Here is a 24,669-nt window from a genome sequence, read left to right on the forward strand (position 1 = left end):
TGGGGGGGGGAAAGAAGGGCCCAGGCGTCCGGCGTTAGAGCGAGGTCTCCAGGCTGTGGAGGCGGGGGGGGGCCCCGGCGTCCGAGCGGGTGGTTGTTGTTGCGGTTGGGGGGGGCCTCGCTCTCGGCGTCGGTGTCGTCGATGAGGGGGGATGTCGCGGGTGTCGCCGAAGAGCAGCTCGGGGGGGGGCCCGAAGGGGGGGGCCCGGCCGGGGCTCGGGGCGCGGGGGGGTCCCCGCCAGCGAGCTACGGAAGGCCTTCACCACCCGCATCTGGGGGGGGGGGGGGACACGACACGGGGGTCAGCGGGGACCCAGGCGTCCGGGTGCCCCCCATTCCCCCCCCCCCCCCGGGGGGGCCCAGGCATCCGGGTGCCCCCCATTTCCCCCCCACACCTCCAAGGGACCCAGGCGTCCGGGTGCCCCCCATCACCCCCCCCCCACCTCCAAGGACCCAGGCGTCCGGGTGCCCCCCCATCCCCCCCCCCACCTCCAAGGGACCCAGGCGTCCGGGTGCCCCCCATTTCCCCCCCCCCACCTCCAAGGGGCCCAGGCGTCCGGGTGCCCCCCATTTCCCCCCCCCACCTCCAAGGGGCCCAGGCGTCCGGGTGCCCCCCATTTCCCCCCCCCACCTCCAAGGGGCCCAGGCGTCCGGGTGCCCCCCCCCAGGGAAAGGGAGGGGGGAAGAAGGGAAGTGGGGGGGGGAGGGAGGATGGGGGGAGGAAAGGGGGTTATGGGGAGGGGGGAAGGGGGGGTCAGGGAATGGGCCCCCCCACAGAGGAGCAGAGCTGGGGGGTGGCCCGGGGGGGGGGATTGGGGGGGGTCCCTGAGGGTCTAGGGGGGTCCCTTTGGGGTCCCTGGGGTTCAGGGGGGGTTGGGGGGGTCTCTGTGGGGGTCCTGGGGGGTCCCTGGGGTTCAGGGGGTCCCTATGGGGGTCCCTGGTTGTGGGGGGGGGGGATCAGGGCTGGAGGTTCCCAGGGGCTTTGAGGGGATCCCTGGGGGGGGGTCCTGGGGGGGGGGAGTTGGGGAGTCCTTGGGGGTCCTGGGGAGCTTGGGGTGGGGGGGTCCCTGGAGGTCTTGGGGGTCCCTAGAGGGGTCCGGGGGGTTTTAGGGTCCCTATGGGGTCCCTTGGGGGGGGGTTGGGGGTCCCTGGTAGGTCCCTGGGGGGGGACTCAGATGGGGGGTCCCTGGGGTTTTGGGGGGGGTCCTGAGGGTCCCTATAGGGGTCCCTGGAGGGTTTGGGGAGCACCTAGAGGGATCCAGGGGGGCTTTGGGGATCCCTGTGGGGTCCCGGGGGGGGTTGGGGGTCCCTGGGGGGGGAGCTCATGGGTGGGGGTCCCGGGGGGGGGGTTGGGGGTCTGTGGCGGGGTGTTCCTGAATGTCCCTATGGGGTCCCTGGAGGGTTTGGGGAGCACCTAGAGGGATCCGGGGGGGGGGGATTTGGGGGTCCCCGGGGGGGGACTCACGGGCGGGGGTCCCGGGGGCGCCGGTGCCCCCCTCCTGCAGGTGGCTGAGGACGGGACGAGCGGCGCCGCGCGGCCCCCTGAAAGGAGCCGCTTCTCTTGAAGGTGCCGACTACGGCCATCTGCGGGAGAGAGAGACACGTGAGCGGGCCGCGCGGCGGCGGGGCAAAAACGGGGGGGCCTGGGGCAAAATCGGGGCGCCGGGGGCAAAAACGGGGATCCTGGGGGAAAAAACGAGGTGTCCTGGGGCAAAAAACGGGGTTCCGGGGGCAAAAACAGGGATTCTGGGGGCAAAAACAGGGTGCCGGGGGCAAAAAACGGGGATCCTGGGGGAAAAAACGGGGATCCTGGGGGCAAAAACGAGGTGTCCTGGGGGCAAAAACGAGGTGTCCCGGGGGCAAAAAAGGGGTGTCCCGGGGGCAAAAGTGGGGGGTCTGGGGGCAAAAGTGGGGGGTCCTGGGGGCAAAAGTGGGGCACCGGGGGCAAAAACAGGGATTCTGGGGGCAAAATGAGGTGTCCTGGGGGCAAAATGGGGCACCGGGGGCAAAAACGGGGATTCTGGGGGCAAAAACGGGGGGCAGGGGCAAAAATGGGGTGTCCTGGGGGAAAAAATGGGGCGCTGGGGCAAAAACGAGGTGTCCTGGGGAAAAAACGGGGATTCTGGGGGCAAAAACAGGGGGCTGGGGGCAAAAATGGGGCGCCAGGGGCAAAAATGGGGGGGTCCTGGGGGCAAAAACAGGGGGCTCAGGGCAAAAACAGGTCGCTCGGGGCAGAAATGAGGTGTCCTGGGGGAAAAAATGGGGCGCTGGGGGCAAAAACAGGGGGCTGGGGGCAAAAACAAGATGTCCTGGGGGAAAAACAGGAGGCTTGGGGCAAAAATGGGGGGCTTGGGGCAAAAATGAGGGGCCAGGGGCAAAAATGGGGTGTCCTGGGGAAAAAACAGGGCGCCAGGGGCAAAAACGGGGGTCTCGGGGCAAAAAGGAGGGGCCAGGGAGCAAAAACGAGGTGTCCTGGGGGAAAAAACGGGGGGCTCGGGAGTGAAACGGGGCTCGGGGCAAAAACAGGGGGTCCTGGAGGTGAAACAGGGGTTCTGGGGCAAAAATGGGGGAAGCTGGGGCAAAAACAGGGGGTCCTGGGGGTGAAAACGGGGGGCTCGGGGCAAAAACGGGGGTCCTGGGGGTGAAACAAGGGGTTCTGGGGCAAAAATGGGGGAAGCTGGGGCAAAAACAGGGGTCCTGGGGGTGAAAACAGAGGGCTCGGGCAAAAATGGGGGGGTCCTGGGGGTGAAACAGGGGGTCCTGGAGCAAAAAATGGGGGAAGCTGGGGCAAAAAACAGGGGTCCTGGGGGTGAAACGGGGGGTCCCTGGTGTGGGGGGCAAAATGGGGGCTCTGTGGGGGGGGAAGGGGGAGCGCTGGGGGGGCCCATAGGGTTGGGGGGTCCCTGGGGGCAGGGTTGGGGGTCGGGGGCCTACGGTCAGAGGTCAGGGTGAAGGGGTCAGGAGGGACCCTGGGGTCAGGGGTCCGGGGTCAGGGGGGAGGGTTGGGGGTCAGGTGTCCAAAGGGTCGGAGATCAAGGGTCAGGGGTGTCCCTAGGGTCAGAGGTGAAGGGTGAGGGCTGACCCTAGGGTCAAAGGTGAAAAATCAGATTGGGTCAGGGGGTCCCTAGGGTCAAAGGTGAAGGACCAGGAGTGTCCATAGGGTCAGAGGTCAGGGTCAGAGAGGTCCATCGGGTCAAAGGTGAAGGCTCAGGGAGTTCCATAAGGTCAAAGGGGGGGGGGCAAAAGGTCAGGGGTGAAGGGTCAGGGGGTCAGGGAGATCCACAGGGTCAGGGGTGAAGGGTCAGGGGGGTCCCTAGGGCCAGGGGTGAAGGGTCGGGGCGTTCTATAAGGTCTGAGGTTGGGTCGGGGGGGTCCAAAGGGTCAGGGGTGAAGGGTCAGGGGGGTCAGGGAGATCCACAGGGTCAGGGGTGAAGGGTCAGGGGGGGTCAGGGGTCGGGGGTCGGCCCACCTGGGTCTGGATGCGGTTGAGGCCGCGCACCCAGAGCACCTGGCCGCGGCGCAGCTCCCGCTCGGCGAGGTCGATCTCCTCCTCCTCGTCGGCCCCCGCCGGCTCGGGGGGGCGCCGGCCCCGCCACCGCCCCGGGGCACCGCAGCCGGCCGCCCGGCACCCAGGCCATCACCTGCCCCCCAACGAGCCCCCCGCCCCCCCCCCCCCGCGTTAACCACCGTGTCCTTGATGAGCTGCTGCCCCCCCCCCCAAAAACCAGCCCCCGGGGCAGCCCCGAAGGAGGGGAAGGGGGATAACGAGGTGGTTGATGGGGATAACGAGGTTACGGGGTTAACAGCCCCATAGGGTTCACGGGGTCAGGCACCGGGGGGGTTAATGGGGCAGCCCCCCCCCCCCCCTTGGGGTGGGGGTCCCCGGACACCTGGGTCCCTGGTATGGGGGGATTTTGGGGGGCCTGGATGCCTGGGTCCCTGGTATGGGGGGATTTGGGGGGCCCTGGACAGTTGGGTCCCCAGTATAGGGGGATTTGGGGGTACCTGGATGCCTGGGTCCCTGGTATGGGGGGATTTTGGGGTGCCTGGACACCTGGGTCCCTGGTATGGGGGGGTTTTGGGGTGCCCAGACACCTGAGTCCCAAGTATAGGAGGGTTTGGGGGTGCCCAGACACCTGGCTCCGTGGTATAGGGGAGTTTTGGGGTGCCTGGACACCTAGGTCCCCCATATAGGGGGGGTTCAGGGTACCTGGACACTGGAGTCCCCCATATGGGGGGATTTTGGGGTGCCCAGACACTGGGGTCCCCACTATAGGGGGGGGTTGGGGTGCCCAGACGCTGAGGTCCCCTGTATAGGGGGATTTTGGGGTGCCCAGATGCCAGGGTCCCTGGGATGGGGGGTTTTGGGGGTGCCCGGACGCCAGGGCCCCCCGTTACGCACCTGCCCCCAGACGAGCTCGCCGACCCCCACGAAGAGGCACCACAGCCACTGCTCGGCGCTGAGGGGGGAGCAGCTGAACGGCTTCCCCCCGAACTGCACGATGACGATCTGGGGGGCATGGACACCGCCGGGGGGGTCAGAGGGGTCCCGGCCCCCCCGCCACTGCTCCTGGGGGGGGGACGGGGTCCCTGGGGGGAGCTGGGGGTCCTCTAGGGTCCTCGTGGGGGGAGATGTGGGGAGACGGGGGTCCCTGGGGGGAGCTGGGGGTCCTCTAGGGTCCTCGTGGGGGGAGATGTGGGGAGATGGGGGTCCCTGGGGGTGCTGGGGGGGTCCTGTAGGGTCCTCGTGGGCGGGAGATGTGGGGAGATGGGGGTCCCTATGGGTGCTGGGGGGGGTCCTGTAGGGTCCTCGTGGGGGGAGATGTGGGGAGATGGGGGGTCCCTGGGGGTCCTCTAGGGTCCTCGGTGGAGGGATGTGGGGAGCTGGGGGTCCCTGGGGGGAGCTGGGGGTCCTCTAGGGTCCTTGGGGGGGAGATGTGGGGAGATGGGGGTCCCTAGGGGTGCTGGGGGGGTCCTGTAGGGTCCTCATGGGGGGAGATGTGGGGAGATGGGGGTCCCTATGGGTGCTGGGGGGGTCCTGTAGGGTCCTCGTGGGGGGAGATGTGGGGAGATGGGGGTCCCTGGGGGTCCTCTAGGGTCCTCGGTGGAGGGATGTGGGGAGCTGGGGGTCCCTGGGGGGAGCTGGGGGTCCTCTAGGGTCCTTGGGGGGAGATGTGGGGAGATGGGGGTCCCTAGGGGTGCTGGGGGGGTCCTCTAGGGTCCTCGTGGGGGGAGATGTGGGGAGATGGGGGTCCCTATGGGTGCTGGGGGGGTCCTGTAGGGTCCTCGTGGGGGGAGATGTGGGGAGATGGGGGTCCCTAGGGGTGCTGGGGGGGTCCTGTAGGGTCCTCGTGGGGGGAGATGTGGGGAGATGGGGGTCCCTAGGGGTGCTGGGGGGGTCCTGTAGGGTCCTCGTGGGGGGAGATGTGGGGAGATGGGGGTCCCTAGGGGTGCTGGGGGGGTCCTGTAGGGTCCTCGTGGGGGAGATGTGGGGAGATGGGGGTCCCTGGGGGTCCTCTAGGGTCCTCATGGGGGGAGATGTGGGGAGATGGGGGTCCCTATGGGTGCTGGGGGGCTCCATGGGGTCCCCGTGGGGAGCTGGGGGTCCCATAGGGTCCTTGTGGGGCGATATGTGGGGAGCTGGGGGTCCCCTGGGTGCTGGGGGGGGGGTCCCATTGGGTCCCCGTGGGTCCTGGGGGTCCTCTATTGAGTCCCTGTGGGGCGATACATGGGGACTTGGGGGTCCCCCTGGGTGCTGGGGGTCCCCATGGGGCCCCCATGGGCATTGGGGGGTCCCGTAGGGTCCCTGTGGGGTGATATGTGGGGAGCTGGGGGGTCCCCATGGGTGCTGAGGGGGTCCTGTAGGGTCCCATAGCGACCCTATGGGGCAGTACGTGGGGAGCTGAGGGTCCCCATAGGGTACTTATGGGGCACTATGTGGGGAGCTGGAGGTCCCCATGGGTGTTGGGGGGGGTCCCACAAGGTCCCTGTGGGTGCTGGGGGGGTCCCGTAGGGTCCCTGTGGGGTGATATGTGGGGAGCTGGGCGTCCCCATGGGTCCTGGGCGTCCCCATGGGGAGCTGGGGGTCCATGGGGGTCCCCATGGGGAGTTGGGGGTCCCTGGAGGTCCTGGGGGTCCCCATGGGGAGCTGGGCATCTCCAGAGGGTCCTCATGGGACAAGAGGGACCCATATAGGGAGCTGGAGGTCCCCATGGGGTGACAGGGTCCCCGTGAGGTCCCCATAGGCAGCTGGGGGGGGGGGCCCATGGGGAGGAGACGGGGGTCCCTATGGGTGCTGGGGGGTCCCTATAGGGTGCCAGAAGTTGGGGAGGGTCCGCATGGCCCCCCCCCCCGTGGCCCACCTGGATGGCGAAGGCGCCCAGGATGATGGAGAAGAAGATGGGGTCCCCGTGGGTCCCCTCCGTGTCCGAGCGTCCCCGTGGGGCCCCTGCGGGACCCCCTCCGCGTCGGGGTGACCCATGGGTCCCCCCAGCCTCCCCCCAAGTTCTCCCCACGGCCCACCTGGATGACGAAGGCGCCCGGGACGATGGAGAAGACAACGGGGTCTCCATGGAGAGCTGTGGTCCCCAAAGGTCCCCTCCATGTCTGGGGGTCCCCACGGGTCCCCTCTGTGTCTTGGGGGTCCCCACGGGTCCCCATGGATCCCCTCCGTGTCCAGGGGTCCCTGTGGGTCCCTACGGGTTCCCCCAGACCTCCCCACGGCCCACCTGGATGACGAAGGCGCCCAGGACGATGGAGAAGACAACGGGGTCTCCATGGAGAGCTGTGGTCTCTGTAGATCTCCTCCATGTCTGGAGGTCCCCACAGGTCCCCTCCATGTCTGGGGGTCCCCACGGGTCCCCTCTGTGTCTTGGGGGTCCCTGAGGTCCCCATGGATCCCCTCCGTGTCCGGGGGTCTCTGTGGGTCCCTACGGGTTCCCCCAGACCTCCCCACGGCCCACCTGGATGACGAAGGCGCCCAGGACGATGGAGAAGACAACGGGATCTCCATGGAGAGCTGTGGTCTCTGTAGATCTCCTCCATGTCTGGAGGTCCCCACAGGTCCCCTCCATGTCTGGGGGGTCCCTGGAGGTCCCCGTGGACCCCCTCTGTGTCTGGGGGTCCCTATGGGTTCCTCAGACCTCCCCATGGCCCACCTGGATGACGAAGGCGCCCAGGACGATGGAGAAGACAATGGGATCTCCATGGAGAGCTGTGGTCCCCATAGGTCCCCTCCATGTCTGGGGGTCCCCATGGGTCCCCCTGACCTTCCCTTGGCCCAACTGGATGGCAAAGGTGACCAGGACGATGGAGAAGACGACGGGGTCCCCACGGGTGCCCCCACAGGTCCCCCCCCAACAGGGTGTCTGGGCTTCCCCCCGGGTCCCCCCGGTCCCCCAGAGCTTGCCGTGGCCCACCTGGATGGCGAAGGTGCCCAGGACGATGGAGCAGAAGATGGGGTTGGCGAAGATGCCGTCAAAGACGTTCCTCTCGCCGTGGATCTTGCGGGCGTTGATCTCGTTGAAGAGCTGCATCATGACGAAGGTGTTGAAGATGATGGTGTAGTGCTCCGAGGGCGGCGAGTGCAGGGGGGCGTTGCGCCCGCTGTCGATGTCGAAGAAGACCTCCCCTGCCGCGGGGGCCGGGGCCACGTCAGCCGGTGGGGGGGACGGGGGACACCCCCCAGCCAGCCACGGGACGCGGCACCCCCTTGGGGACACGGCCATGGCGATATGTTCCCCCTCCACCCCCACCCCAAGCAGGACAAGGCCCACGGGTCCTTCCTGGGTTGGAGACCACGCGCTGTGGGGCCTCCTTCCCCACGGCACGTCCTTTCCCTGGCGCGGCCGTCTCGACGTACCGACGAAGAGGAGGGTGAAGATGATGATGAGCTGGTAGGCGGCGTGGCCCAGGATGTTCTTCATCATGGTGCGGGAGATGAGGGGCTTGTTGCGCCCGTAGGGTTTCCGCAGCAGCAGGGCCTCCGTGGGCGGCTCGGTGGCCAGCGCCAGCGAGGCGAAGGTGTCCATGATGAGGTTGACCCAGAGCATCTGCACGGCCTTCAGGGGCGAGTCCTGCGCGGGGGACAGGGACGGCGTCCACCGCTCCGTCCCCCCGAGGCCCTCCTGCTCCAGGCCTCCACCACCACCCGCCAGCTTCTCCGTCCATCTCTCTGTCCATCCATCTGCCAACCCACTGCTCTCTCCATCCGTTTGTCCGTCCACCCAGCCACTAACCCATCCGTCTGTCTCTCTGTCCCTCCACAAGCCCCATCCCTGTTTGTCCCTCCATCTGCTCATCCATTCCTCCATCCATCCAACCCATCTGTCTCTCCACGCACTCGTCCATCCCCCCATCCACCCCTCAGTCCATCCTCCCACCTGCCAACATCATCCATCTCTCCATCTGCCAACCCACCCACCCATCTCTCCATCCACCCCATGACCTGTTCATCTCTCCATCCAAGCATCCACTGGTCAACTCATCCATGCCTTCATCCATCTGTCCACCCACCTCTCCATCCACCCCACAATCTGTTCATCTCTCCATCCAAGCATCCACCGGTCAACTCATCAATGCCTTCATCCATCTGTCCACCCACCTCTCCATCCACCCCACAACCTGTTCATCTCTCCATCCAAGCATCCACCGGTCAACTCATCCATGCCTTCATCCATCTCTCCATCCATCTCTCCATCCAAGCCGTCCTTCTCTCCATCCAAGCCGTCCTCCCCATCCAAGCTGTCCTTCCCTCCAAGTCGTCCTTCACTCCATCCACCCCACGACCCTCAGGCCTGTCCCCGCGCCCCACCTGGGTGATGCAGGCCCCGGTGAAGGCCACGACGACGGCCACCACGTTGACGGTGAGCTGGAACTGGAGGAACTTGGAGATGCTGTCGTAGACGTTGCGGCCCCACATCACCGCCTTGACGATGCTCGAGAAGTTGTCGTCCGTCAGGATGATGTCGGACGCCTCCTTCGCCACGTCCGTCCCCGCGATGCCCTGGGGAGCCGGGCGTCACCGCGGGGGCCCCCCCCCTCCCGAGGCTGTGGGGCACCCCCGAAAGGAGAAATGGGGTCCCAAGGGGGTGACCCCAAGATGGGGACAGTGGGAGGACCCCTGAGGTGGGCACGGAGGTCCCCAAGGTCCCCTGAGGCAGAAATGGGGGTCCTCAGGGGACCTGAGGTGGGGACAGAGGGTGGGGGGGGGGCTCTGGGGGTCCCCTGAGGTGGGGATGGGAGAAGCTGGGGGTCCCCAAGATGAGGATGGAGGGAATTTGGGGGTCTGAGGGTCCCCCAAGATGGGGATGGGAGAAGTTGGGGGTCCCCGAGATGGGGATGGAGGGAATTTGGGGGTCTGAGGGTCCCCCGAGATGGGGATGGGAGAAGTTGGGGGTCCCCGAGATGGGGATGGAGGGAATTTGGGGGTCTGAGGGTCCCCCAAGATGGGAATGGAGGGAATTTGGGGGTCTGAGGGTCCCCCAAGATGGGGATGGGAGAAGTTTGGGGTCCCTGAGATGGGGATGGAGGGAATTTGGGGGTTTGAGGGTCCCCCGAGATGGGGATGGGAGAAGCTGGGGGTCCCCGAGATGGGGATGGAGGCAACCTGGAAAAATGGGACAGGAACAAGGGGGTCCTCCAAGGACGGAGGATTTGGGGTGCCCGTGGCCCTGCCATGGGGGGGATCGAGGGGGGGAGGGATTCGGGGGTCCCCGCGGCCCCGTTTTGGGGGGGGTCGTTACCATGGCGAAGCCCACGTCGGCCTTCTTGAGCGCGGGGCCGTCGTTGGTGCCGTCCCCGGTGACGGCCACCACCTGGCGCTGGTCCCCGATGGTGCTGTCGATGATCCCTGGGGACGGGGGGGGGGGCGGTGGGGACCCCGCGCACCCCCCTCCCCACAGCACCCCAAAACAGCTACCCCCAATGCCTCGCACCCCCTCCAGCCACCCCTGCGCCCCCAAAACCTCCAGAACCCCCCAAACACCCCTCCGACACCCCACAACCCCCCCGCAGCCCAAATACCCACCTTGCACCTCAATTATCCCCCCAAATACCCCCTAGACACCTCCCTTGCACCCCAAATACCCCACAAATGCCCCCCTGCACCCATTAGATACTCCCCTGCACCCCAAATACCCCCTTGCAACCCCCTTGATACCCACCTTGCACCCCAAATACCCCACAAATCCCCCAGCACCCCAAATAGCCCCCCAGAACCAGAAGATACCCCCCTTGCACCCCAAATGCCCCTGTGCAACCCCCAGGTACTCGCTTGGCATCCCAAACCCTTCCCTGCACCCCCTAAATACCCCCTGCACCCCCCAAATGCCCCCCAGATACTCCACAAATCCCTCCCACACCCCAAACACCCCATTGCGACCCCCAGATACCCCCCTTGCACCCCAAATGCCCCCATGCAACCCCCAGGTACCCGCTTTGCATGCCAAATACCCCCCCTCCGCACCCCCTAGATACCCCCCGGCACCCCAAATACCCCCCTGCACCCCCCAAACACCCCCCAAATCCCCCCACACCCCAAACACCCCATTGCGACCCCCAGATACCCCCCCTTTGCACCCCAAATGCCCCCGTGCAACCCCCAGGTACCCGCTCTGCATGCCAAATACCCCCCCTCCGCACCCCCCTAGATACCCCCCAGCACCCCAAATACCCCCCGGCACCCCAAATACCCCCCTGCGCCCCCCAAATACCCCCCCGCGCCCCCACCTTTGACCAGGGTGTGCTTGTCGGTGGGCGACGAGCGCGCCAGGACCCGCAGCTTGGGCCAGACCTTGTCGAGACGCTCCTGCTCGATCTGGGGGGGGCGCAGGGGGGCGGCTCAGCCCCCCGCCGGGCCCTGCTGCCCCCTCCCGCTGTGGGGCAGCCCCCCCGGGCGCACGGCGGGCCCCACGGATGGGGGTCTGGGGCCCCCAGCTCCTCCCAGTGCCCTCCCAGTATCCCCTCGCCCTGCGTGTCGCGGATGGGCCAGGTGAAGTCCTTCCTCCTCATCCCAGTTCCTCCCAGTGCCCCATCCCAGGGTCACCCAGTTCCTCCCAGTGCCCCATCCATGTCCCCCATCCCAGTTCCTCCTAGTGTCCCATCCCAGTGTCCCCCAGTCCCTCCCAGTGCCCTCCCAGTATCCCCTTGCCCTGTGCGTTGCGGATGGGCCAGATGAAGTCCTTCCTCCTCATCCCAGTTCTTCCCAGTGCCCCGTCCCAGTGTCCCCCAGTTCCTCCCAGTGCCCTGTCCCAGTGTCCCCCAGTCCCTCCCAGTGCCCCCCATTCCCCTCCAGTCCATCCCAGTTCCCCCCAGTCCCTCCATCCCACCTCTCCCTTCTCATTACAGATAAACTGGTTAAACTCCTTCCCCCCAGTCCATCCCAGTACCCATCCCTGTTCCCTCCCAGTCTATCCCAGTACCTAGTCCTGTTCCCCCCAGGCCCTCCCAGTCCCCCCATCTCACTTCTTCCTTCTCATGGCAGATATACTGGCGAAATGCCTTCCCTCCCAGTCCCTCCCAGTTCCCACCAGTCCATCTCACCTTTTCCATCTCATTGCAGATAAACTGGTTGAACTCCTCCCCCTCCCAGTGCCTCCCAGTGCCTCCCAGTGCCTCCCAGCGCCCTGGCCCACCTCGCCCTTCTCGTTGCGGATGTGCCGGTTGGATTCCTCCCCCTCCCAGTGCCTCCCAGTGCCTCCCAGCGCCCCGGCCCACCTCGCCCTTCTCGTTGCGGATGTGCCAGTTGGATTCCTCCCCCTCCCAGTGCCTCCCAGTGCCTCCCAGTGCCCCGGCCCACCTCGCCCTTCTCGTTGCGGATGCGCCGGTTGAACTCCTTGCCCTCCAGGCAGAGCCAGTCCTCGCCGGCCGGCAGGATGCCGCACTTGGCCGCGATGGCCCGCGCCGTGTTCAGGTTGTCCCCCGTCACCATCCGCACGGTGATCCCGGCGCGCTGGCACTTGCGGATGGCCTCGGGCACCTGCGCCGGCGTGCCCCGTGTCCCCAGCGTCGCCCGCGGCCCCCGTGTCCCCTCCGACGTGCCCCGTATCTCCATGTCCCCAATGTCCCCCATATCTCCCCAACGTCCCCCGTATCTCCATGTCCCCAATGTCCCCCGTATCTCCCCAACATCCCCCATATCTCCCCAACGTTCCCATATCTCCATGTCCCCAATGTGCCCCATGTCCCCAATGTCCCCCATATTTTCCCAATGGGACCCATGTCTCCTCCAACATGCCCCATATCTTCCCAACGTCCCCCATATCTCCATGTCCCCAACAGCCCCCATATCTCCCCAACATCCCCTATTTCTCCATGTCCCCAACGTCCTCCATATCTCCCCAATGTCCCCCATTTCTCCATGTCCCCAATGTCCCCCATATCTCCCCAACGTGCCCCGTGTCCCCAATGTCCTCCATATCCCCCCCGTGCCCTGCATCCCCACGTCCCCCATATCTCCATGTCCCCAACGTCCCCCATATCTCCCCAATGTGCCCCATGTCCCCAACGTCCATGTCCCCAGTGTCTCCCCATGTCCCGTATTCCCATGTCCCCAACATCTCCCATGTCTCCAATGTCCCCCATATCTCCCCAACATGCCCCGTGTCCCCAATGTCCCCCACATCCCCCCCACGTGCCCTGGGTCCCCATGTCCACCATGTCCCCCCATCCCTTGTGTCCCCAATGTCCCCAACGTCCCCCACATCCCCCCCACATGCCCTGGGTCCCCATGTCCACCATGTGCCCTGCATCCCCCGTGTCCCCAACGTCCCCCGTGTCCCCCCCCCCCCGCACCTCGGGGCGCACGGGGTCCTCGATGCCCACCACGGCGATGCAGGTGAGCTCGCCCACCACGGCGGCCTCGTCCTCCCAGGGGGGCTCGGGGACCGCCGGGAAGTCGCGGAAGGCCAGCACGAGGGTGCGCAGCCCCGCCGCCGCCATGGGCTCCACCACCTTGCGCACCACGTCCTCCCGGTCCCGCGGCCCGAAGGCCCGCGCCTCCCCGCCGCCCCCCAGGATGGAGCAGCACCTGGTGATGGGGGGGGGGGGGACAACACCCGGCCCCGGTGGGCCATCAGCACCCGCCACCGGCACCCCGGGGCACTTTCGGGGGGGGGGGAACGGGACCTCCTCTGCCTCTTGCACCTCCTCAGGAGGCTCCTTGCAGGGTATCTCCATCCCCATGGGGTCCCCAGAGGTGGTTTTGGGGTGCCAGGACCCCCCCTCACCTGCTCAGGGGGCTCTTGGAGGACCTTTCCTAGGGGGTTCCTGAGTGTCCCCATCCCCATGGGGTCCCCAGAGGTGGCTTTGGGGTGCTGGGGACTCCCCTCGCCTGCTCAGGAGGCTCTTGGAGGCCCTTGCCTAGGGGGTTCCTAAGTGTCCCCATCCCCATGGTGTCCCCAGAGGTGGTTTTGGGGTGCCAGGACCCCCCCTCACCTGCTCAGGGGGCTCTTGGAGGACCTTTCCTAGGAGGTTCCTAAGTGTCCCCATCCCCATGGGGTCCCCAGAGGTGGCTTTGGGGTGCCCTCACCTGCACAGGCGGCTCTTAGAGCCCCCTTGCATGGTGTCCCCATCCCTGCAGGGTCTCCAGGGGTGTCCTAGGGGCGATTTTGGGGTGCCAGGACCTGCACAGGAGGCTCTTGGAGCCCCCTTGCATGGTGTCCCCATCCCTGCAGGGTCCCCAGGGGTGTCCTGGGGGCGATTTTGGGGTGCCAGGACCCCCCTCACCTGCTCAGGAGGCTCTTTGAGACCATTGCTGGGGTGTCCCCAAGTGTTCCCATCCCCGTGGTGTCCCCAGGGATGGTTTTGGGGTGCCAGGACCCCTCTCACCTGCAGAGGAGGCTCTTGGAGCCCCCTTGCATGGTGTCCCCATCCCTGCAGGGTCTCCAGGAGTGTCCTAGGGGCGATCTTGGGGTGCCAGGACCTGCACAGGAGGCTCTCGGAGGCCCTCGCCTAGGGGATCCCCAAGCGTCCCCATCCCCGTGGTGTCCCCAGGGATGGTTTTGGGGTGCCAGGACCCACCTCGCCTGCACAGGAGGCTCCTGGAGCCCCCTTGCATGGTGTCCCCATCTCTGCAGGGTCCCCAGGGGTGCCCTGGGGGTGATTTTGGGGTGCCAGGACCCCCCTCACCTGCTCAGGAGGCTCTTGGAGACCTTTGCTGGGGGGTCCCCAAGCGTCCCCATCCCCGTGGTGTCCCCAGGGATGGTTTTGGGGTGCCAAGACCCACCTCGCCTGCACAGGAGGCTCCTGGAGCCCCCTTGCATGGTGTCCCCATCTCTGCAGGGCCTCCAGGGGCGTCCTGGGGGTGATTTTGGGGTGCCAAGACCTGCTCAGGAGGCTCTTGGAGGCCTTTGCTGGGGTGTCGCTGAGTGTTCCCATCCCCGTGGGGTCCCCACAGGTGGTTTTGGGGTGCTGGGGACCCCCCTCACCTGCTCAGGGGGCTCTTGGAGGACCTTTCCTAGGGGGTTCCTGAGTGTCCCCATCCCCATGGTGTCCCCAGAGGTGGTTTTGGGGTGCTGGGGACCCCCCTCACCTGCTCAGGGGGCTCTTGGAGGACCTTTCCTAGGGGGTTCCTAAGTGTCCCCATCCCCATGGGGTCCCCAGAGGTGGCTTTGGGGTACCCTCACCTGCACAGGAGGCTCCTGAAACCCCCTTGGCATGGTGTCCCCATCTCCACAGGGTCCCCAGGGGTGTCCTGGGGGCGATTTTGGGGTGCCAGGACCTGCACAGGAGGCTCTTGGAAGCCCTTGCCTGGGGGATCCCCAAGCGTCCCCATCCCCGTGGTGTCCCCAGGGATGGTTTTGGGGTGCCAGGACCCACCTCACCTGCACAGGAGGCTCTTGGAGCCCCCTTGCATGGTGTCCCCATCTCTGCAAGATCCCCAGGGGTGTCCTGGGGGTGATTTTGGGGTGCCAGGACCTGCACAGGAGGCTCTTGGAGACCCTTGCCTGGGGGGATCCCCAAGCGTCCCTATCCCCGCGGTGTCCCCAGGGTGCCCCACGGGGTCGCGACTCACTTGCGCAGGAGGATTTCGGAGGCGCCCTTGCTGTAGAGGCGGAAGCCGCCGGCGGGCAGGCGGGTGACGGTGCTCATGGACTTGCGCACCGAGTTGAAGGTGTAGACCTTGTAGAGCCGCTCCTCGGGCACCTGGGCCCGCACGGCCTCGTAGTCCCGCCGCAGCGCCAGCACCAGCCCCAGCAGCGCGCACTCCGTCTTGTTGCCCACCTGCCGCGGCAGCCCCCCGGCCGATTCGGGGGGCTGGTGGGGGGGGGGGACAGAAGGGCCGTTAGGGGCAGACGGCAGGTAGAGGTGGCAGATAGGGGTGGTACGGGGTGGTCTCACTGCCCCCTCTGGGGGTCACAAGCCCTCCCCGGGGGTCTCAACCTCACCCAGAGGGTCATAAGGGACCTCCAAAGGGTCTCAGAGCCTCTCCAAGGGTCTCAAGGGCCACCCAAGGGGCTCTTGAGGGCATCTCAAAGGGTCTCAATGGCATCCCAAGGGGCTCTTGAGGGTCTCAAGGGCCACCCAAGGGGTCTCAAGGGCCACCCAAGGGGTCTCAAGGGCCACCCAAGGGGTCTCAAGGGCATCCCAAGGGGTCTCAAGGGCATCCCAAGGGGCTCTTGAGGGTCTCAAGGCATCCTTGAGAGTCTCTAGGGCCATCCAAGGGGTCTCAAGGCACCCTGGAGAGTCTCTAGGGCCACCCAAGGGGTCTCAAGACACCCTTGAGGGTGTCAAGGGCCACCCAGAGGGGTCTCAAGGGCAACCTCAAGGGTCTCAAGCCCATCCAAATGTCTCTGAAGGGTCTCAAGAGCCCCACAAGGGGATATCAGCCCCCCTTCAGTGGGTCTCAAGGGGCCCCTGAGGGTCTCAAGGGCCCTCTAAGGGGTCTCAAAGCCCCCCCAAAGGGGTCTCAAGGGGCCCCTCAGGGGTCTCAAGAACCCCAAGTGTCTCAAGAGCCCTTGGAGGGGGTCTCAAGGGCCACCCGGAAGAGTCTCAAACCCTCCCAAGGGGTATCAAACCCCCTTAAGGGGTCTCAAGGGCCACCTCAAGGGTCTCAAGCCGCCCCCAAAGGTCTCTGAGGGGTCTCAAGGGCCCCCCCAAAGGGTATCAAACCCCCCCCCCCCCGCAGGGGGTCTCAACGTCCCCGGCTCACCAGGATCTTGGTGGTGTAGGCGCTGTTGATGGCGATGGCCTGGACGAGGAGGTCGAGGGTGCGGGGGGCGATGCTGGCGGGGTCGGGGGCGGCGCGGAAGTGCGTGTCGCCCACGAAGGCCTGCACCACCGTCATGCGGTTGGTGGTGAGCGTCCCCGTCTTGTCGGAGCAGATGGCCGTGGCGTTGCCCATGGTCTCGCAGGCGTCCAGGTGCCGCACCAGGTTGTTGTCCCGCATCATTTTCTGGGGTTGGGGGGGACGGAAGGATGGAGGAATAGATGGACGGACAGACGGAGGGATGGAGGAACATTGAATGAACAGACGAGCTCAGAGGATGAACAGAAGAACGGAGAAATACACGGATGGATGAAGAGATGGATGGACAGATGAGCTTGCAGGATGGACAAAAGGATGGAGGAGCAAGCGGATGGACAGTCAGAGGAACGGAGAGATGGATGGATGAATGGATGAGCTTGGAGAAAAGACAAAAGAATGGAAAAATAGATGGACGGACAGTCAGAGTGATGGAGGAACAGACAGATAAACAGCCAAGCTCAGAGGACAGGCAGATGGAGAAATAGACGGATGGATGGATGATCTCGGAGGACAGACAGATGGAGAGATGGATAGACAGACAAGCTTGGAGAATGGACAAGCAAAAGGATAGAGAAATGGATGGATGGACAGATGAGCTTGGAGAAGAGACAGATGGAAAAATGAAGATGGACAAACTTGGAGGACAGAAAAGGATTGAGGAATAGATGGATGGACGGTCAGAGGGACGGAAAAATGGACAGACAGACAGACAAGCCCAGAGAACGGACAGATGGAGGGATGGAGAGATGGACGGACGGATGAGCTCAGAGAACAGACAGATGGAGGATTAGACGGATGGATGGATGAGCTCGGAGGACAGAGGAATAGACGGAGAAGCAGAGAGGCGGCAGGAGACACACGGCAGGATGGGGGTCAGCAGGGACTGACCTTGACGGAGTAGGCGAGGGAGATGGTGACGGCCAGCGGCAGCCCCTCGGGGACGGCCACCACGAGGACGGTGACGCCGATGATGAAGAACTTGACCCAGTACTGGACGTAGACGGGGGTGCACTCGGCCAGCCAGGCCCGGCCCTCCACCACGAAGGTCTCGATGACGAAGTACAGCACCAGGATGATCACCGTCACCGCCGACATCACCAGCCCTGCCGCACAGCGCGCCCTCAGGCGCCCGCCGGGGGACCCGGGCGTCCGGGGAACCCGGCGCCCCCTCCGCAAAGCACCGGGAGATCCCTTCACCAGGGTCTCCGGCCTCCACGGGACCTGGGGATCCCCCCACCAAGGGTCCCAGGCATCCAGGGGATTCGGGGAACCCTCTGCCGAGAAGATCTCGCCTCCCCACTTGCCCCAGGGAGGGGGGGGGAGGACCCAGGCGTCCGGGCCGCCCACCTGCCTTGCCGATCTGCACGGCCAGCTTGGTGAGTTTGCCCTGCAGCACCGACTTCTCCTTCTTGGGGCCGCTGCTCCGCTTCCGCTCCCGCTCGTCCACGTCCCCCCCCTCGGCACTCTTCAGCGGCTGCATCTCCATGGCCACCGCCCCATCCTGCTTCTTGGCTGCGGACACCCACACGGACCCGTCGGCGCAGGGCCCCGGCGTCCGGGTGGGCTCCGCTCCACCCCCGACCTCGGGGACCCAGGCGTCCGGGCGGGCTCCGCCCCGCGCACCCCAATCGCCCCCCACCCCCACCCCGGGGACCCAGGCGTCCGGGCGTACCTTTGTTCTGGATGTTTTCCACGGCCCCGTCCTGCGGTTTCCCTGCGGCAGAAGGACGGACGACGCCGACATCAGACAGGACGAGACACGACGGGGGAGGATGGGGATCGGGGCCTCCCCCCCTCTCCCACTTCCTTTTCCACTCGGGCCGGGGTCTCATCCGGAGTCACTCCGGATCATGGAGGCTCATCCGGAGTCGATCCGGCTCCCATAACCCACCCACACCTCCCTGCAACCTCAGATCTGCCTCAAGTCAACCTGGAGTCAACCTCAAGGAGGATGAGTCAAGGCTGGAGGAAGGTCTGGGCTCCATCCAGAGTCACTCCAGATTGAGGTGATCCAGGCCAGGCGGCCAGAGAAAAGGAGTCAAGCCGGAGTCAATGTGGAGTTGCTCCGGACTGAGATGGGGCAGGCCTGAGCGCCTAGAGCCCGTTCGGATTAAGGAGAGCGGCGTTGGGTGGCCAGAGCTCACCTGGAGTCAAGCCAGAGCCAACGCGGAGTCGCTCCGGACAGGAGCAACTCAGGCCCAGGTGTCCGAGTCACTCTGGAGTCACTCCGGACTGCATGAAGGTCTCAGGTCTCCCCAGACTTGATCCAGAATCACTCTGAACTGAAGCTGGTCAGGGCTGGACACTTGAGACCCACCTGGAGTGACTCCACGCTGGAGAAGATCCCGGTTGGGTGGCCAGAGCCCATCTGGAGTCACTCCGGAGTCATTCCAGATTGAAGGTGATCACACCTGGATGACCTCAGCTCATTTGGAGTCAACCTAGAGTCACTCCGGTTTGGGATGGGACCCGGATGGGTGTCTGAAGACCAATCGAGATCAATCCAAAGTCAATGTGGAGTCAATCCGGATTGGGACAGGACCGGCATGGGTGCCTGGAGTCCATCTCAGGTCAATCTAGACTCAATCTGGAGTCACTCCGGATTGGGACAAGACCAGGATGAATGTCTGAAGCCCAACCAAGATCAATCCAAAGTCAACGTGGAGTTAATCCAGATTGGGACAGGACCGGCATAGGTGCCTGGAATCCATCTCAGGTCAATCTAGACTCAACCTGGAGTCACTCCGGATTGGGACAAGACCAGGATGAATGTCTGAAGCCCAACCAAGATCAATCCAAAGTCAACGTGGAGTCAATCCGGATTGGGACAGCACCGGCATAGATGCCTGGAGTCCATCTCAGGTTAATCTAGACTCAACCTGGAGTCACTCTGGATTGGGACAGGAGCAGGATGGGTCTCTGAAGCCCAACCAAGGTCAATCCGGAGTCAACTCGGACTTGTCAAAGGTCTCGGTTCTACTCTGCATTGGAGAGGATCCAGCCTGGGTGGCCACAGCCAACGCAGACGGGAGCTGCTCCGGGCTGGAGGAGGGTCTTGGCTCCATCCAGAGTTGCTCCGGCTCAGCCGGCCACATGGGACCCCAGGGGACAGAGCCGAGAGGGGAGGCCACACACGACGGGGACGGAGGGATGACACGGGGACGGACGGAGGGACGGACGCGGGGATAGACGGAGGGACAGGAGACCTACCTTTCTTCTCCTTCTTCTCCTCCTCCTCCCCACCGGCGCCCAGCAGGGTGAAGATGATGCCGCTCTGCGAGTTGACCCCCACGGCCGTCACCACCATCTTCCCCGAGCCTTCCATGACGTGGGTGCCTGCGCGGAGCGGGGAGGGGTGGGGGGACAGAGAAGGGTCACAGCCGGGCCTCCGGGCTGCCCGGACTCCTGGGCCCGCTTCCCTGGCTCACCCGAGAGCAGCATGGGGTCCTTGTCGACCGCCTTGCGGACGTGGTCGGACTCCCCCGTCAGCGCGCTCTCGTCGATCTTCAGGTCGTTGCCTTGGATGAGGACGCCGTCAGCCGGGAGCAGGTCACCTGAGAGGGAGGGAAGGAGGGAGGGGTCACCCTGAGGTGCCCGTCCACCCTGGCGTCAGGGCCGCCGAGGAGGACGCAGCCCCGGCGCGCCCATCCGCCCCGGCGTCGGGGCAGCGACTCACCGTACTTGACCTGGGCCACGTCGCCCACCACGAGCTCGGCCACGGGCACCTGGAGCTGGCGGCCGTGGCGCACGACGGAGAAGCGCTGCTCCTGCTCGATGCGGCTCTGCAGCCCCCGGAACTGGCGCTCCTTGCTCCAGTCGTTGAAGGCGGTGACGAGGACCACGCAGGCCACCGAGAGCAGGATGGCCGCCCCCTCGATCCAGCCCGCCTCCGCCTCGCCCTCGTCCTCCGCGCCCCCCGACACGTGGCCGCAGGCTGTGGGGACGCGGGGGACGCCGTCAGCCCAGAAGGGGGACGCGGGGGGAGACGGAGGCAAGGTGGGATGTGGAAGTGGGGTGAGACCAGGGGACGCGGTGGGGACGAGGACATGGGGGACATAGGGAGAGAATGAGACTGGGGATGCAGGGAGAGAGAAGAGGACGTGGGGAACACGGAGAGAGGGTGAGATGGGGACACAGGGACGGGCTGAGATCGAGGGATGGGGACACAGGGGACATGGGGACAGGTAGAGACTGGAGGACAGGGACACAGGAATGGGATGGGACAGGGACATGTGGGATAAGGTGAAATGGGGACATGGGGATGAGGCAAAACTAAGGGAGGGGAACACAAAGGACATGGTGGGATGGGGACATGGAGGTGGGACAAGACCAAGGGATTGGGACACAGGAGACATGGCAGGATGGGACAAGACTGAGGGACGGGGACACGGGGGACATGGTGGGACAGGGACATGGGGGGAGACCAGAGGATGGGGACACCAAGTCCATGGTGGGATGGGGACGTGGGGAAGGGATGAGACTGAGGAATGGGGACATGGTGGTGGCACAGGTAGAAACCAGAAAATGGGGACACAAAGGACACGGTGGGATGGGAACACGGAGATGGGATGACGCCAAGTGATTGGGACACAGGAGACATGGCAGGATGGGACAAGACTGAGGGACGGGAACATGGGGGACCTGGTGGGATGGAGACACGGGGGGAGACCAGAGGATGGGGACACCAAGGACACGGTGGCATGAGGATGGGGACACAAGGACGGGAAGAGACCAAGGCACTGGAACACAGAGAACGTGGCAGGATGGGGACATGGGGATGGGACAAGACTGAGGGATGGGGACACGGGGGAAGACCAGAGGATGGGGACACCAAAGACATGGTGGGATGGGGACACCAGGTCCATGGTGGGATGGGGACGTGGGGAAGGGATGAGACCGAGGAACGGGGACAGGGTGGTGGCACAGACAGCAACCAGAAGATGGGGACACCAAGGACATGGTGGGATGGGGACATGGAAGAGAGGAGCAGCACCCAGGGTCCCCCCGCCACCTTCGATGCATCCCCCCTAGCCCCCGATGTCCCCCCACCTTCGGTGTCACCGCCGGGGGGGGCGTAGAAGGAGAGCCCCAGGGAGACGACGGCGGCCACCTCGAGGATGATGAGGGTGACGTCCTGCAGCGCCTCCCACACCAGCTCCGCGAAGGTCTTGGGGCGCTTCGGGGGGATCCAGTTCTGGCCGAAGACCTGGCGGCGCCGCTCCAGCTCCGCCGCCCCCTCCGCCAGCCCTGGGGAGCGGGGGGGCGCACCCGGACGCCTGGGTCCCCCCAGCGCGCACCCCCACCCCCGTCCCCGCCACGCCTGCACCCCTGCCCCACGCGCCCGGACGCCTGGGTCCCTGGGGGGGACACGGAGGTCCCTGGGGGGGTCCCCACCCGGATGCCGGGGTCCCTGGGGGACACGGAGGTCCCTGGGGGGGTCCCCGCCTGGACGCTGGGGTCCCTGGGGGACATGGAGGTCCCTGGGGGGGTCCCCACCCGGATACTTGGGTCCCTGGGGGGGACACGGAGGTCCCTGGGGGTGTCCCCACCTGGACACCAGGGTCCCTGGGGGACATGGAGGTCCCTGGGGGTGTCCCCACCCGGATACTTGGGTCCCTGGGGGACACTGAGGTCCCTGGAGGGGTCCCCACCTGGACACCTGGGTCTCTGGGGGGACGTGGAGGTCCCTGGCGGTGTCCCCACCCGGATACTTGGGTCCCTGGGGGACATGGAGGTCCCTGGGGGGGTCCCCACCCGGACGCCAGGGTCCCTGGGGGACACGGAGGTCCCTGGGGGGGTCCCGCCCAGACAACGGGGTCCCTGGGGGGGACACAGGGGTCCCTGGGGGTGTCCCCGCCCCGATATTTGGGTCCCTGGGGGGACACGGAGGTCCCTGGGGGGGGTCCCCGCCCGGACACCAGGGTCTCTGGGGGACACGGAGGTCCCTGGGGGGGTCCCCACCCCGATATTTGGGTCCCTGGGGGGACACGGAGGTCCCTGGGGGGGGTCCCCGCCCGGACACCAGGGTCTCTGGGGGACACGGAGGTCCCTGGGGGGGTCCCCGCCCGGACACCAGGGTCTCTGGGGGGACGTGGAGGTCACTGGCGGTGTCCCCACCCGGATACTTGGGTCCCTGGGGGGACACGGAGGTCCCTGAGGGGGGTCCCCACCCGGACACCGGGGCCCCCCGGCCCGTACCTTCGGTGGGGGAGGTCTTGAGGCGGCGGCAGAGCCCGTGGACGTCCCCGTAGGCCTCCTGGACCTTGAGCAGGGCCTCGGCGCCGCGCAGCTCCATGAGCGCCCGCAGCTCCGGCAGGGTGCAGCCGAACCCCCCCCCGGGGCAGGGCTCCCGCCGGCCCCGGGCCCCGGCGTCCCCCGCGCTGTTGGCCAGGTCCCCCATGGCGGCGGCAGCCTGCGGCGACGGGGACACGGCTTGGGGACATTGCTGGGGACGTGGGGTGGGTGGTGGGGACACGGGACACGGCTTGGGAACAGCGCTGAGAACATGGGGTCAGTGGTGGGGACATGGGACACGGCTTGGGGACAGTGTTGAGAAAGTGGGGTCGGCGGTGGGGACATGGGACATGGCTTGGGGACATGGGACATGGCTTGGGGACAGCACTAGGGACACAGGGACAGCTTGAGGACACCATTGTAGACATGGGACATGGCTTGGGGACAGCGCTGGGGATGTGAGGTTGGTGGTGGGGACACGGGACATGGTTTGGGGACAGCGCTGGGGATGTGAGTTTGGTGGTGGGGACACGGGACATGGTTTGGGGACAACACTGGGGATGTGGGGCTGCTGGTAGGGACATGGGACACCGATTGGGGACACGGGACGCGGCTTGGGGACAGCATTGGGGACACAGGGTTGGCGGTGGGGACACGGGACATGGCTTGGGGAGAGTGCCAGGGACATGGGATTGGTGGTGGGGACATGGGACGCGGCTTGGTGACATGGGACGTAGCTTGGGATCAGCACTGAGGATATGGGGTTGGTGGTGGGGACATGGGATGTGGCTTGGGGACATCATTGGGGACACAGGGGTGGTGGTGGGAACATGGCTTGGGGACATGGGACATGGCTTGGGATCAGCACTGAGGACATGGGGTTGGTGGTGGGGACATGGGACGCGGCTTGGGGACACGGGACGCGGCTTGGGGACAGCATTGGGGACACAGGGTTGGCGGTGGGGACATGGCTTGGGGACACGGGACACGGCTTGGGGACAGCATTGGGGACACAGGGCTGGCGGTGGGGACATGACTTGGGGACACGGGACACGGCTTGGGGACAGCATTGGGGACACGGGGACACCATGGGGGGGGTCTCACCTGCTCAGCGGTGACGGCGGCGGTGGCGGTGGTGGCGGCGGCGGGGGCCGGGGGGGGTCATGCCGGGGGGCCCCCCCTCGCTGGTCGCGCACCCCCGCGGGGGGCCCAGGCCATGGACGGGCACCGGGGGGGGGCGGGGGGGGGGTCAGGGGCTGCCGCCCCCCGAGCCCGGGCTACACCTGGGGGCGGCGGCGGCACCACGGTTCCCCCAGTGCCACCAGTCACGCCCAGGCCCCCCAGCGCTCCCATTAACTCCCAGTTACCTCAGAAACTCCCAGTTACCTCAGAAACTCCCAGTCACTCCCAGTCACCCCAGTTCCCTCAGAAACTCCCAGTCCCCCCCATGCTCCCAGTCAATCCCAGTCTCCTCAGAAACTCCCAGTCCCCCCCAGTCTCCCCAGTGCTCCCAGTTACCTCAGAAATTCCCAGTCACTCCCAGTCACCCCAGTTCCCTCAGAAACTCCCAGTCACTCCCAGTCTCCCCAGTCTCCTCAGAAACTCCCAGTCCCCCCCAGTCTCCCCAGTGCTCCCAGTTACCTCAGAAATTCCCAGTCACTCCCAGTCACCCCAGTTACCTCAGAAACTCCCAGTCTCCCCAGTGCTCCCAGTTCCCTCAGAAACTCCCAGTCACTCCCAGTCACCCCAGTTCCCTCAGAAACTCCCAGTCACTCCCAGTCTCCCCAGTCTCCTCAGAAACTCCCAGTCCCCCCCAGTCTCCCCAGTGCTCCCAGTTACCTCAGAAATTCCCAGTCACTCCCAGTCACCCCAGTTACCTCAGAAACTCCCAGTCTCCCCAGTGCTCCCAGTTCCCTCAGAAACTCCCAGTCACTCCCAGTCACCCCAGTTACCTCAGAAACTCCCAGTCCCCCCCAGTCCCCTCGGTCACTCCAAGTCAGTCCCAGTTACCTCAGAAATTCCCAGTCACTCCCAGTCACCCTAGTTACCTCAGAATCTCCCAGTCCCCCCCAGTCTCCCCACTGCTGCCAGTTACCTCAGAAACTCCCTGTTACTCCCAGTTCCCCCAGTTACCTCAGAAACTCCCAGTCCTCCCAGTGCTCCCAGTCAATCCCAGTCTCCTCAGAAACT

The 24,669-nt window shown here is 65.9% G+C and overlaps 1 pseudogene; it reads right to left on the bottom strand.

Moving 5' to 3' along the window:
* Window positions 1-162: 162 nt before the first annotated feature.
* On the bottom strand, window positions 163-23,650 carry LOC106492320 (plasma membrane calcium-transporting ATPase 3-like; annotated as a pseudogene).
* Between the last annotated feature and the right edge of the window lie 1,019 nt (window positions 23,651-24,669).

The sequence above is a fragment of the Apteryx mantelli genome, chromosome 41 (assembly GCF_036417845.1).
Source record: "Apteryx mantelli isolate bAptMan1 chromosome 41, bAptMan1.hap1, whole genome shotgun sequence".
In the NCBI taxonomy this organism is placed as follows: Eukaryota; Metazoa; Chordata; class Aves; order Apterygiformes; family Apterygidae; genus Apteryx; species Apteryx mantelli.